The sequence below is a fragment of the Euleptes europaea genome, chromosome 2 (genome assembly GCF_029931775.1).
Source record: "Euleptes europaea isolate rEulEur1 chromosome 2, rEulEur1.hap1, whole genome shotgun sequence".
NCBI lineage: Eukaryota > Metazoa > Chordata > Lepidosauria > Squamata > Sphaerodactylidae > Euleptes > Euleptes europaea.
In genome coordinates, this window is record NC_079313.1 from 105,736,371 (window position 1) to 105,748,641 (window position 12,271).

Consider the following 12,271-nt stretch of genomic DNA (forward strand, 5'->3'; position numbering starts at 1 on the left):
TGGGGTGAGTGAAAATCATGCCAAGTTTTCGGTGGCAACACAGTCAAAGCAGACATGTTTGGAAATATTTTATGTTTACTATGATACCTTGTGGATGCTACCCTTTCCCGCTCTGCAAGAAGGGTCTCTTGATCTTTGGGTGTTTCTCGCCCATTGCTAGGGGTAGGCAGGACTAAACTAACAACTTCCTGTCTCCTGGTGAGGAACACCTCCCCTTCCAGTTCTTCTCCTGCCTTTGCTGGGGTGAGAGCGTTGCAGCCATAGCTGCTGCCTAGGTCTAGTGAAATTAGGTTAGAATAGATCATTTTTCTTACCTTGTCGTATCCAGTCGCTTTTTAAATTTAAGCTCCCAGCTCTGCCGACTATCAGCTGAGCCGCGGGAGAACAGCTAAGCCATGGGAAATAGACGGCAAACGAAATGGCTGCTGGAGAAGCTGCATCGGAGGACATCGAACTCCTTTCCAATGCAGATCAAGAATTGGCCTTAAAATTGGATCCCGCCTTTAGCCGCCCTGGCGGACTATCGGAGAGGGAGACCGGAAAGTCGCCGCCACCATCTACTTCGGCTGGAAAATCGCTGAAGAAAAACAAGTCTAATGGCGCAAAAAAAGGCAGCAGCCGCAAGCGCCAGGTTAAGCAGAGTTCCGCCTCGACCTCTAAGGTCCCCGCCGGATCCTCTACTGTGCCTTTGGATGTGGAGCCCAGGATACCTACAGAGGGTAAAGTAACCCCCCTTCTGAGGAAGGGGATCCCCCAAGAACCCCACGTTTGAACAGGTATATAATATGATAGAGGGCTCCATGGAAAGACATTTTCAGAGGTTTCAATCTCTTATCCTATCCTTCCAGCAGGGTTACCCTCCTCAAAGACTCCTTCAGCCACTTCCTCAAGGGTTTTCATGTAGTTGGACATCTTCCCCTGGGTCCTCAGCTATATTTGAACCCATGCAGGAGGAGCCTGGCTACAGCCAAAGCACCCCCTCTAGGCAGTGTCCCACTAAGGCAGCTTTGAAAGCAGTGCCAAATATCCAAGAGCAGAGACATGAAACCTACCCTGTGGATAGGGATTCTGGGGCTGACAATAAGGAGGGAGAGTTCATTTCAGACGAAGAACTCCTCATTGTTCAGAACAGCAGCCTCGGCTGTGCTGTTCTGATGATTTCCAGCCTCCTTTGGCCAAGGCACTTTTTGCTTTAGACCTATCTGATGAAGCTGAAGCACCTGAGGAATCTAAGTCTAAATCCAGAGGTAAAGGTTCCAAGGAATATTTCCCACAATGGGGGCCCAGAATATTAAGGTCCCCTTGCCAGAATACTTTGAGAAAGTTATTAGAACTGAATGGGACAAACCCCTACATAATAAACAGTTCTCTGGCAATGCCAAGAAACTATATGATATGGCCTCATATGCAACGGATATGTTGGAATTGCTTGTGGTAGATGCTCCTATCTCTGCCCTTCAATCCTCTGACTTCCTGGCGGAGGATGGAGTGGGCTTTATTAAAAATCAGCTCAATAGGAAATGGAATTTCTTTCCAGAAAGGTGTATGAGGCAGCTGCACTGTCTATTCAGGCCAATACCACTATAGCACTCATGACCAGGGCTTCAAATGCCTGGATAAAGAAGCTCACTCAGCTTCTACCCACCACAGATTAAAAAAAAAATAGCCAAGGGCCTGTCTCGAGTGCTAAAGGCATCCTCCTTTATGGCAGATGCCTCCTTGGACGTAGTGATCTTCGCTGCTAGAGCGGTCGCCTCCAATATGGCCATTTAAACCTACCTTCCGATCCCGTTTATGTAGGGGAGGGGGGTGATTCACACGTGCATCATGCGTGTCAGGGAGAGGAAAGGGGATACGCGATTGGGCTGGATGCGCATGTGTGTGTTGTCCGTGCAATATAGATAGATAGAGATATATATAGGGGAGGGGGGCGATTCACACGTGCATCTTTGGTGTCAGGGAGAGGAAAGGGGATACGTGATTGGGCTGGATGCGCATGTGTGTGTTGTATATATATAGGGGAGGGGCGATTCACACGTGCATCATGCGTGTCGGAAAGGAAAGGAGATATGCAATTGGGCTGGATGCACATGTGTGTGTTGTCCATGCAAAATATATATATATATATCGTCTTGTTTGTGGGCTTCCTAGAGGCACCTGGTTGGCCACTGTGTGAACAGACTGCTGGACTTGATGGGCCTGGGTCTGATCCAGCAGGGCCGTTCTTATGTTCTTATGTTCATTCGCAGAGCCCTATGGGTAAGGCCATGGTCAGCTGAGTCCAGGTCCAAGACCATGTTAATGGGTCATCCCTACAAGGGTGGAAAGTTATTGGAGAGAGGCTAGATAGGATGCTCTCCGAAATTAAGGATAAAATAAGGCAATCCTTAAATCCCATAAAAAGGAACCCCGTCTTGGCCAATACTCTCAGTCCTTTCGATCCTACCATACCTTATCCAAGTTCAGATAGGATCAGAGACTTCCACGCTGGGCTCCTCAGAGAGGGTCCTTTCGACGTTTCAACAGATTCAACCGCCCCTCACAACCACAGTCCTTTAGGGCGGACAAACCTGACAAATTCTTCAAAGGAAATAAGCAGTGACGCCAGGGATCCATTGGTGGAGGGAAGGTTACAACTTTTCCTTCCACAGGGGCTTCACTCCCAGACAGATGCCTGGGTACTACAACTAATTCAGCAGGGATGTCTAATAGAATTTCATCACAAGCCTCCAGATCGCTTTGTCGCATCGCCATGCTACCGCAGTGCTGTAAAACATCAGAGAATGATGGAAGCCATTTCTCACTTGATCCAGATCGGGGCCATAGAGGAAGTAACTATTCAGGGATGTCTCCAGGAAGTTTACTCCATATTTTTCACAGTCCCCAAAAGAATGGGGACTGGAGGGCTATCCTGGATCTCACATTTCTCAATTGATTCATCCAGGCCAAACATTTTTACATGGAGACACTGCGAACCATCATAGAGGCACTGCGTCCAAACACCTTCATGACAACCATAGATCTCACAGAGGCTTATATGCATATCCCCATCCATCAGTCCCACCGGCGCCTTTTGAGATTCAGCTATATGAACCTTCATTTACAGTTCAGGGCACTACCATTTGGGTTGACATCTGCCCCCCAAGTTTATTTTCTTTTTTCCAAAGTGATGGTAGCTATTGTGGCAATGTTAAAAAAGGAAGGAATCCAAGTACATCCCTACCTAGACAACCTACTCATATGTGCCACCTCATACAACCTGGCACTTCAGCGCTCCACTCGAGTCATCACGGCACTCGAAATGCACAGCTATCTTATAATCAAAGCCAAAAGCTTGCTAAGCCCATCACAGAGGATCCTATATCTGGGAGTGGTCATAGATTTCCTCCCAACAGACAAGGCCCGCAAAATTGCGGCGGTGGCCAAGTCCACGGTAAAGTCGTCACAACATCAACTGATGGCTCTGACAAGGCTCCTAGGCCTTATGGTATCCTGTCTAGGCCTGATTCCTTGGGCTCACTTCCACTCCCGACCACTTCAAGCAGCACTGCGTCCATTCCAGCTGTTCATCACACACAAGATAGACAGAAATGTTCAGAGTATGGCCCTGGCCGCAGAACGTCCTGCTCATAACTCCCCCATCCCCTTGGCTTCTGAGATTTTACTAACGTGGCTGAGTTTTCAAGCCATGCTTGAAAACACGAAAACATGAAAATAGCATGGCGCCAACATCCTTCTCTTTTAAAGAAGTCTTAAGATACCAAACTGTGTTTCCTGTAGCTGCTTCTGAGCTCCTTTTGTGGAATCATAGGTAACACTATCACCTGCTCATGTCTGCAGATGAAACTGCTGAGGGACAAAGGAACGAGGGCTCGGAAGTGCTGGCAACCTTCTCTGATAGAGGAAGGGTGTTTAGTTTCTTGTTAAAGAAACAGCTGCTCAAGAAGTAAGACTTGAACTTCTGCAATTCTGTTGCTCCTGCAGAACTAACAAAGTTGAACAGGGTCAGGTTAAGGGGAGTTGACATGTGTCAGAGTTAATATATGCAAAATCTAGACACAGTTTCAATAGTCATTCATTTGCACGTTGGATAGGCACAGCCATATTGCACCTTATTTTTTTAAGCTGGGTTAAGAGAATAGCAGTGCATTTTTAAACAGTTATACCTTTTTAAAAACATTGAAGTCAGTGGGCATAGGTGTAACTCTGCTGAGGATTACCCTGTAGGTGTGAGCCATGAGAGTGTACTGCCTCTCTTTCTGTAGCCCCCCCCCCCCGGTCGACCAGATTCTTCCCTTTTCTGTTCTCTTCTCTCCCCCCCCCACTCTTAACTGTAATTAAAGGATATTTCAGTTCTGATGTTAAATCTAAACAGATACTTTTCTCAACCACTGCTATAGATATATTGTAGGAATTCCAGATCCCAGTGCATTTCAAACTAAATCCTGCTCTTCAGGAGAAATAGTTGTAGAAAATACAGTGAATAAAAGTATTAGCCTGAATATTAACGATCACTCCAAATATACAGTTTCTCCCCCCCCCCCATACATTCAACATGGTATCCACAGAATAGTTTCGAAGACTCCTCAAAGTCCCGATTGAACATCTTTTTGTAACTCCTGCATCCCTTCTTGATACTGGGAAGCAGCCCCAGATTACTCAGTGAGTGGTGTACTCAGGGGCTCGCTATTGCAAGAAAAATAGCACTAACCATGCATACCTGTGCAGAGTTACTCCTGTCTTAGCCCACTTATTTCAGGGGGTTTAGACTAGGAAATGGTGCTATAAATTACCTTTGTGTGTGTGGGGGGAGGGGGTAGTTTGCCCATATTGTGGGATCATTCATGGGTGCCGTCTACTTCAGAAGCACTTAACATGCTCAATGTTTCGTCCCAGGCTCTGATGGTTTTCAGCATTAACGTTAAAAGAGGCTGTGTGTGCACTCTCTGATATTAAAAGGATTTCCCCGTTCTAAATACACTGCTAAAACAGGGAAGACGTAGTCTGCTTTTATTCATCCTTGGGATTCAAGCATAACTGGTTTTAACTGGCTAAGCCATTATGTCTTTCCCAATGGAAATTTGGGCAGTGCGGTTTTTCTGAAGATAGGGAGCGTTCTCTAAGGCTCCTGGTTACTGCTTTAGAAATGTAATTCATGGAGTTACTTGATGAGAATGTGATGGAAATCAGTTTTAAAACTGTTGGGGGATGTATACTAGAGTGGTACCTTTTGGTGTATTTTCTTCATCGGTGACATTTTATGTAGTGGTCCCACAATGCAGCCAAGAGGCTAGTTACTCCTTTAATAGTGATGAAAGAGTGGACGAGAAAGGACCCAAAATACCAGAGAGGAGAAGAGACCAGAAGTATTTCAGTGACCCCTTTAAAAGGTATAACGGGAGTCCATAGATAATAACAGTCACACTCGAGTACAGTGGTGCCTTTTAAAAAGTGTTCAGCCTGGGATGTATTGTGATCTTAAGCCTTTTTCTTGGAACGAAGCTCCAAGACTGACTAACTTTAGGTAATTTTAGGATTGCAGCCTTAACTGGAAATCAGTTCTTGCAAAGTGCTGCTGTGGATCAGATCTGCAGTTATAGGATTGCTTTAACCAGACACTTGCATGCAATAGAAAGGGTCCGTCCCCCCTTTAAAGTGTTACTTTGCATTAAAAACAAAACTTTGGAGGGAGTTGTACAATTGGGATGGTGCGTTCCATCAGCAGATAACTTCTATTTTCTATTTGTGGTTTTAAAGCGAACGAAACTGCTTAAGACGGGAAAAGGTATGAGAACAGGAAGGGAAGAATTATGAAGGTAGCTTAAAATGCATTTACTGGCACCTCCTTCCTTTTGAGGGGAAGGAGCAAGTGAGTGGATGGACGAAGAGGAAAAGAGACTGAGAATGATGTAGTGGCTGATCCCTGCATCTATAAACAGAAGGAAGAGGTGGACTAAGGGCAAAGAGGGAAGAACAAAATGCAAAGAAGACATTAGTTTACATTGAATGAAGCTAATGGACAGTGACGGTGCCAAATCCTTCCAATAAAGTGCACATTAATTAATATCTTCTGTGCCAGCCCCACAGTCTGGAAGGGATCCTGTGCTGCCTCTTTTGACCTCTGCTCTCTTCTCCCCTGGCCCTTCTGGTTTTTGATTGGTTTCCTGTCTTCGGTGAAATCAACAACCTTTCAGGCCCCTCTAAAGCGGAATGAAAGGCACATGGCGGTGGTGTAAGAGGAGCCCCTTGCAGTCGGCTGTGCTTGGGTGGGCGGGCTGGCCCTTTCGTAAACTAATAGCTCCCAGCAGCGCTGCAAAATCAGACTTCGTGGAGCCAGGAGCCGAGAGCTTGGAATGCCAGACGAGGCACAAAAGGTCTGTCTTTTTTCCAGCTCTGACCATTTTTTCCCTCCTGATCCTAATAATCCACTGGACCAATTGACAGTGAGAGCAAAATGGTGCGAATGATGGTTAGCTTTGAAGGAGGGTGAGGGCTCATATTTGGGTATATACAAAACCAGAGTTATATTGGGTGGGGGTGTGGGGAAAGACAGTGAATGAAAAAGAAGAGTTCAAATGCAAAGTCTGCAAGATTGTCCAGCTTTGACTAAAGGAATGGTTCCTCAGTAAATCTTCGAAAGAGTAACTTGAAATTAATCCTGATGTGGCCTGTAGATAGATATCTTTCTGCACAGTTTTAAGTTAGAACATGGGGGGTCTTTTAACACAGAGATTTAAATTGATTTGTACTTCAATCAGCCTGGGTAATGAGAAGATAAAGCCTGCATTGGTGAGCGTGCGCATTCTGTTTCTCTTCTGCCTAACATCCCATGCTCAACAGCCTTTGCACACAGAGGGCATATAGTGTGAGAGAATTTCATCTCCTCTTTTTTTCGGTCATGTATGAAAATTTCTTTACGAAGTTTAAGCTGTCAGCCTGGTGTTTCCCACTCGGGCTCTTTTGTTACTAGAGACTGAAGCAACCCCCATCTGCTTTGCATAGGCAGTCTAGTTACAAGTTTATTAAATAGTATAATGGCGTCCACTACCACATGCTAGCAATTATTCAACCCAAAACTGTTTATTTGTGCAGAGCCAAAAAAGGAGGAGCCCCCTCTTTGTCCTGCCTCGCAAAGTGCGATTTTGGAGACATTGATAATGGGAGCCGTTTCCCTTTCTACTGACATCCCCACCCTTGGCTGAGAAACTCTCCTGTGTTGGTGGTAGTGATGCAGAAACAACAACAAAGCCAGTAGGAACAGGAAACTGAATCTGCAAAGGATAATTTAGAAACAAAATTTCTTTATGAACCCCAAGGGTTGCCAACCTCCAGGTACTAAGAAGAAATTCCCGAGGGGGGAAAAGCAGTAACACAGCCACTATAATGCACTCTCTATATAATATTAATCAATTGTACATACACTTTATCTCACAATTATAACAAAACGAGGAAAAATAAAAGGAAAAATGATGGGTACACCCATAAGTGTTAGCACGGTGATTAAGAAAGCTGTTAACGCCGCGTCAAGAGAATGCATTCAGGTACTAGCTGGAGATCTCCTGCTATTACAACTGATCTCCAGCCAATAGAGGTCAGTTTACCAGGAGAAAATGGGCGCTTTGGCAATTGGACTCTATGGCATTGAAGTCCCCTCCAAACCCCACCCTTTTCAGGCTCCGTCCCAAAAACCTCCCACCCGTGGTGAAGAGGGACCTGGCAACCCTAGTCATGCCCCCCCCCAATGATCCAGTTCCTCCGGTGACCCCTGTTTCCTAGGAGTTGGCACTTGGACACTGCCGTGGGAGTCACTTTATGGGTTGAATTTGAAATGTATATGATACAGAGGCATGGGTAGGAAACATGACCGAAATGTGGAACTATTTAAATAAATGCTATATGACATCTGTTGGGTATTTCTGTTGCGAAGATAGTTAATGTATGTGTAGGTACTTGGACAAAATCCAAAGTATTTGGTTTTTTTATAATGCTGCCCAAATAATCCAGGTGGTGCTTGTTTACAGCCTTCCATACTTATCCACTGCACAGGGTATCCTGCTTGGGGCAGGCCTGCAATAGTTGTAGCAAACTGCCTGCGTGGTTTAAGACCTCACTTCACTCCCAGGTATTTCTGCTCAAATCCTATGCATTAGCTGCTCATCTGTTTTTGGCCGCAGATCAGAGTGGAAGGACCGTAGCTCAGTGGTAGAGCATCTGCTTGGCATGCAGAAGGTCCCAGGCTCAATCCCTGGCATCTCCAATTTAAAGGGTCTAGGCAAGAAGGTGATGTGAAAGACCTCTGTCTGAGACCCTGGAGAGCTGCTGCCGTCTGAGTAGACAATACTGACTTTGATGGACTAAGGGTCTGGTTCGGTATAAGGCAGCTTCAACCAAACGCGTTTCGGCCTAATGGGCCTTCATCAGTGGTTAATTAAAACCCATGTTAAGCCTGCACACATTTACAGAAATAAATAAATAAATACATACATACATACATATACAAACAGTTCAAATCCAACCAGGCATGTGTATAGGTTGTCTGAAAAGATGGAATAATAACGGGTTAGTTTCTATTTAAGAGTCCATTATATAAATCTTGAAAGAGATGTTTGAAAAATACTTACAAAATATTGCAACTTTGAAGTTCTGAACTCTTCCTCAGGCTGGATTTTTGTTATTAAAACAGGGAGAAAGTGAGAAAAAGATGTTTCTGAGCATGATGGTCAGCCCAGGTCCTGTCTGCAGCTCGTAGAATGGAATAGAGGATGTGTTGCAGACTTAATTGGATTACATGGTGTGGGGTGAAAGACAGGCTACAGGAAGCACCAAAGGCTACTGGGACAGTGCAGGCAATAAATAAATAAATGGTCACGTTCAGAGTATGCAAGAAACAATGACTTCCATTGCAGACAAAGGGCAATGGGCTCAAGTGTCTTTTCTGCCCAATGTGAAGGTTGCAGTTTATCTCCTTCATATCCCAGTGAAGAATTGCACGGGGAAGCAGATAAACATAAGGCATTCCCTGCTGGGTCAGGCCAGTCCATCTAACCCAGGGGTCTCTAACCTTTTTGAGCCTGCGGGCACATTTGGAATTCTGACACACCATGGTAGGTGCAGCAACAAAATGATTGCTGCAGCTTAACTTCAGTAACAGTGTATAGATCCGTGTGTTGTGGTGGCAGCTGCTGCCAAAGCAACATTTTTTTAAAAATCTGCACAGCCAGCCAGAAGCCTAGCTGGGCAAAACCCCTACCTGGCCCCACCCACTTGCCAAAAACAGTTGGTGGGCACCAGAAAAAGGTATTGGCGGGCTCCCACAGGCACCACATTGGGGACCCTTGATCTAGCCCATCAGTCTGTTTGGGAGCCAGTGTGTTGTAGTGGTTAAGAGTGGTGGTTTGGAGTGGTGGACTCTAATCTGGAGAACTGGGTTTGATTCCCCATTTCTCCACATGAGCAGTGGACGCTAATCTGGTGAACTAGATTTGTTTCCCCACTCCTACACATGAAGCCGGCTGGGTGACCTTGGGCTAGTCATACTGTCTCAGCCTCGCCTTCCTCACAGGGTGTCTGTGGGGAGGGAAAGGGAAAGTGATTCTCCCTTAAGTGATAGAGAAAGTCGACATATAAAAACCAACTCTTCTTCTGTTTGATATAGCAGCCAACCAGTTGCTCTGGAGAGCCAATGATCAGGTCATAGCACTGATCCTCAGAGGTTCCCTTTAGTCATCACGTGCAATAGCTTTTGCAAGACCTCTTTCCATGAATCTGTCTAATCCCCCTTTAAAGCCATCTATACTCGTGGCCATCACTACATCCACTCACACTGAATTCTGCAATTTAATTACTTGTTGAGTAAAAAAGTAACTTGCTTTGTGCCTCCTGAATCTATTGCCAAGCAAACAGTTGGCAATCTGCACCCCCTGGTAGTGTAAGATGTCGTGCTGGTGCAGCAAAAGCACTTGCCTCTACCACCTTGCATTCTACAGTTTTGTTTGAATTGAGTTGCCACCTCTGCACAAAAGCTGTGCTTAGCTAGCATGCAAGAGACAGGTAGCCTGGACAGGTTTACTCTGGTGTGCTAATGAAACACGCATTTGCTTTGCATGGTTGGCAGTGCAGTTTCAATAAGATGCTGCAGGAATGTTAAGTTCCACAGGTGAGTGCTTGTCTTTAGGCAGTCCAGGGATTGCTGAACTGGTCCCTCAGCCGATCCTAAACCTCTGCGGTCTAGTATTAGATTGTGGTTGCCCTGTAGCTCTACCTGCTGAGGTTCAGAGCTGGGAAATGGCTGATCTAGACCCAACCTCAGTGGTACAGCGCAACAGAATGACATTTTTGCCTTGTCCTTTTTGCCATTATAGAAGAGATTGGGGTGAAAATGGGGCTTGGAGGGTTGCAGGCCTCTTGATCTCTATAATGCTCCAAACTTGTAGAAGATTGATTATGTGAATTTATTTCCCTCCCTTCCATTATCTGATGCTCAGCTTACCCTCAACCTTTCTGTGCCTCCTGGAGCACAGCAAACACACTCCATCAGGCTTTTTTGGGTGGGGGGAGGGAGAGGGGACCTCTTTATTATAAAAGTAGTGTTTTTCTCAAACCTGGGGAATATCCCCTGTATGCAGACAGCTCACCCTCATTTGTGGGTAACCCCATTTTGCTGCCATGTTGATGGGTGTGTTACAGTGCATTCCTAAGGAGAGTTACTCTCATCTAAGCCCAGTCATTTCAATAGGCTTAGACTGGAGTACCTCTCCTTAGGAATGCACTGTTAGAGGAAACAAGCTGAGGAGATAGTAGGGGAAACATCCTGCTCTTCCTCTCTTTCGTAAGATACTATAGAAGAGCCGCCAGTAGGCCATTTCCCCCAACTCCACCTGTTTTATTTCTCCCTTCCATAAATTGAAGTCTGCCATTAACTGCTCTCAACCTTCTGATGTCAATAGCATTTTTTATCATTTGATCAATATATATATTTCCCCTGTATTCTTTTCCCTGTATACCCAAGGAGTGCCCCAAATATGCAGAAGCCTCGGTCTTGGCCGTCGGTGGGTCCCTTTTGCTGCCTTCGTGATAGCGAAGTTTGATGTACAATTTTCGTTTCACCTGATGGCTCCTGGTACTCCGAGGCTGGCTTTGCACTGGGCCTGGTCATACTCTCCGTTCACAGAGTTAGCGTTAAACCAAGAGGGTGGGCAGCGAGGGGGAATCTGAAGTAGATTCCTTATCAACATGTGGTACAGGCTTCATGGCCCATCCCGATCCTGCAGTTTCTCCTGTCCGCAGTGTGCACGGTCAAGGGACCAGCCCGGGCTGGACTGACGGCTGGTGCCGTCCCAACAAATGAATCCATCCAGACTCCTAAAGAGCTCTTTGTTGGCATGTCAAACCTTTTGAGAGCCAGTAGTACCTGAATCAGCTTTTTTTTTCCAGGGTGAAAGCTTAGGATACAGACTCTTTCCATCATTCTAGACCACAAAAATCAACACACATTTATCTTCTGCGGTAACCGCTAGAAATCAACTGTGATAGCTAATAGAAGTTCTGGCTGAAAACTGGAAATATTTTTCCAGATTCCCCTGTTTTTTCCCCAGGAACTGAATCAAAGATGCAGGTATGAATAAGTCTTCTGTGTTCATACTTTGGTTTTCTGGTTTGCTGCGTGGAACTTCTTTTTTTTTACATGAAGAAAGCAAAGCCTACTTCAAGCAGTTTTTCTGGCCATTGCAAGCAGTATTTCTTTCCTGAGGGTGGTTGCTGTCTGGGCTGCAAAATCCTTGGCACTGGCTGCTGTCCTGCCAAGCTGGACTGCTTCACTCTGTCAAAGGTTTGCTTTCTTTGAGTTTGCAGGGCATAAACTTCCTTAAACTCCTTTCCTTATGAGAGTTTGCAGATCAGAATAATTCTTTAGGAGCCAGCGTTCCTCTCCCCCCCCAAACCCCCCCCCCCACCTTGGGGGCAGTTGATCTGGTGCCATGATTCTGAGGAAGAACGAAGTTAAGTCAGCGTTAGGAAGATCATTTCATACATTACTCAGCAGCCTAACCAGGCTTGCCACCCAGAGTTTTGGCCAGTTCCTGTGCCCTGATGAACGTATCTGTACGATGCATGTTTTTACAAGACGAAGAAGAATAGTTGGTTTGTATATGCTGACTTTCTCTGCCACTTAAGGGAAAATCAAACCGACTTACAGTCACCTTCCCTTCCCCTCCCCACAACAGACACCCTATGAGGTAGGTGGGGCTGAGAGAGTGTGACTAGCCCAAGGTCA

The 12,271-nt window shown here is 45.7% G+C and overlaps 1 protein-coding gene across 5 annotated transcripts in view; it reads left to right on the forward strand.

Moving 5' to 3' along the window:
* CBFA2T2 (CBFA2/RUNX1 partner transcriptional co-repressor 2) overlaps positions 1-12,271 on the forward strand; it is a 95,901-nt gene that overhangs the window by 22,346 nt on the left and 61,284 nt on the right. Inside the window, exon 1 of one of the 5 annotated variants that reach the window (XM_056844418.1) lies at positions 6,356-6,374. The exons of the other annotated variants lie outside the window; for them this stretch is intronic. The gene's annotated coding sequence lies outside the window, so the exon portion shown is untranslated. Of the gene's footprint in view, positions 1-6,355; positions 6,375-12,271 lie in introns of those variants that run through there. 5 annotated transcript variants of the gene reach the window in all.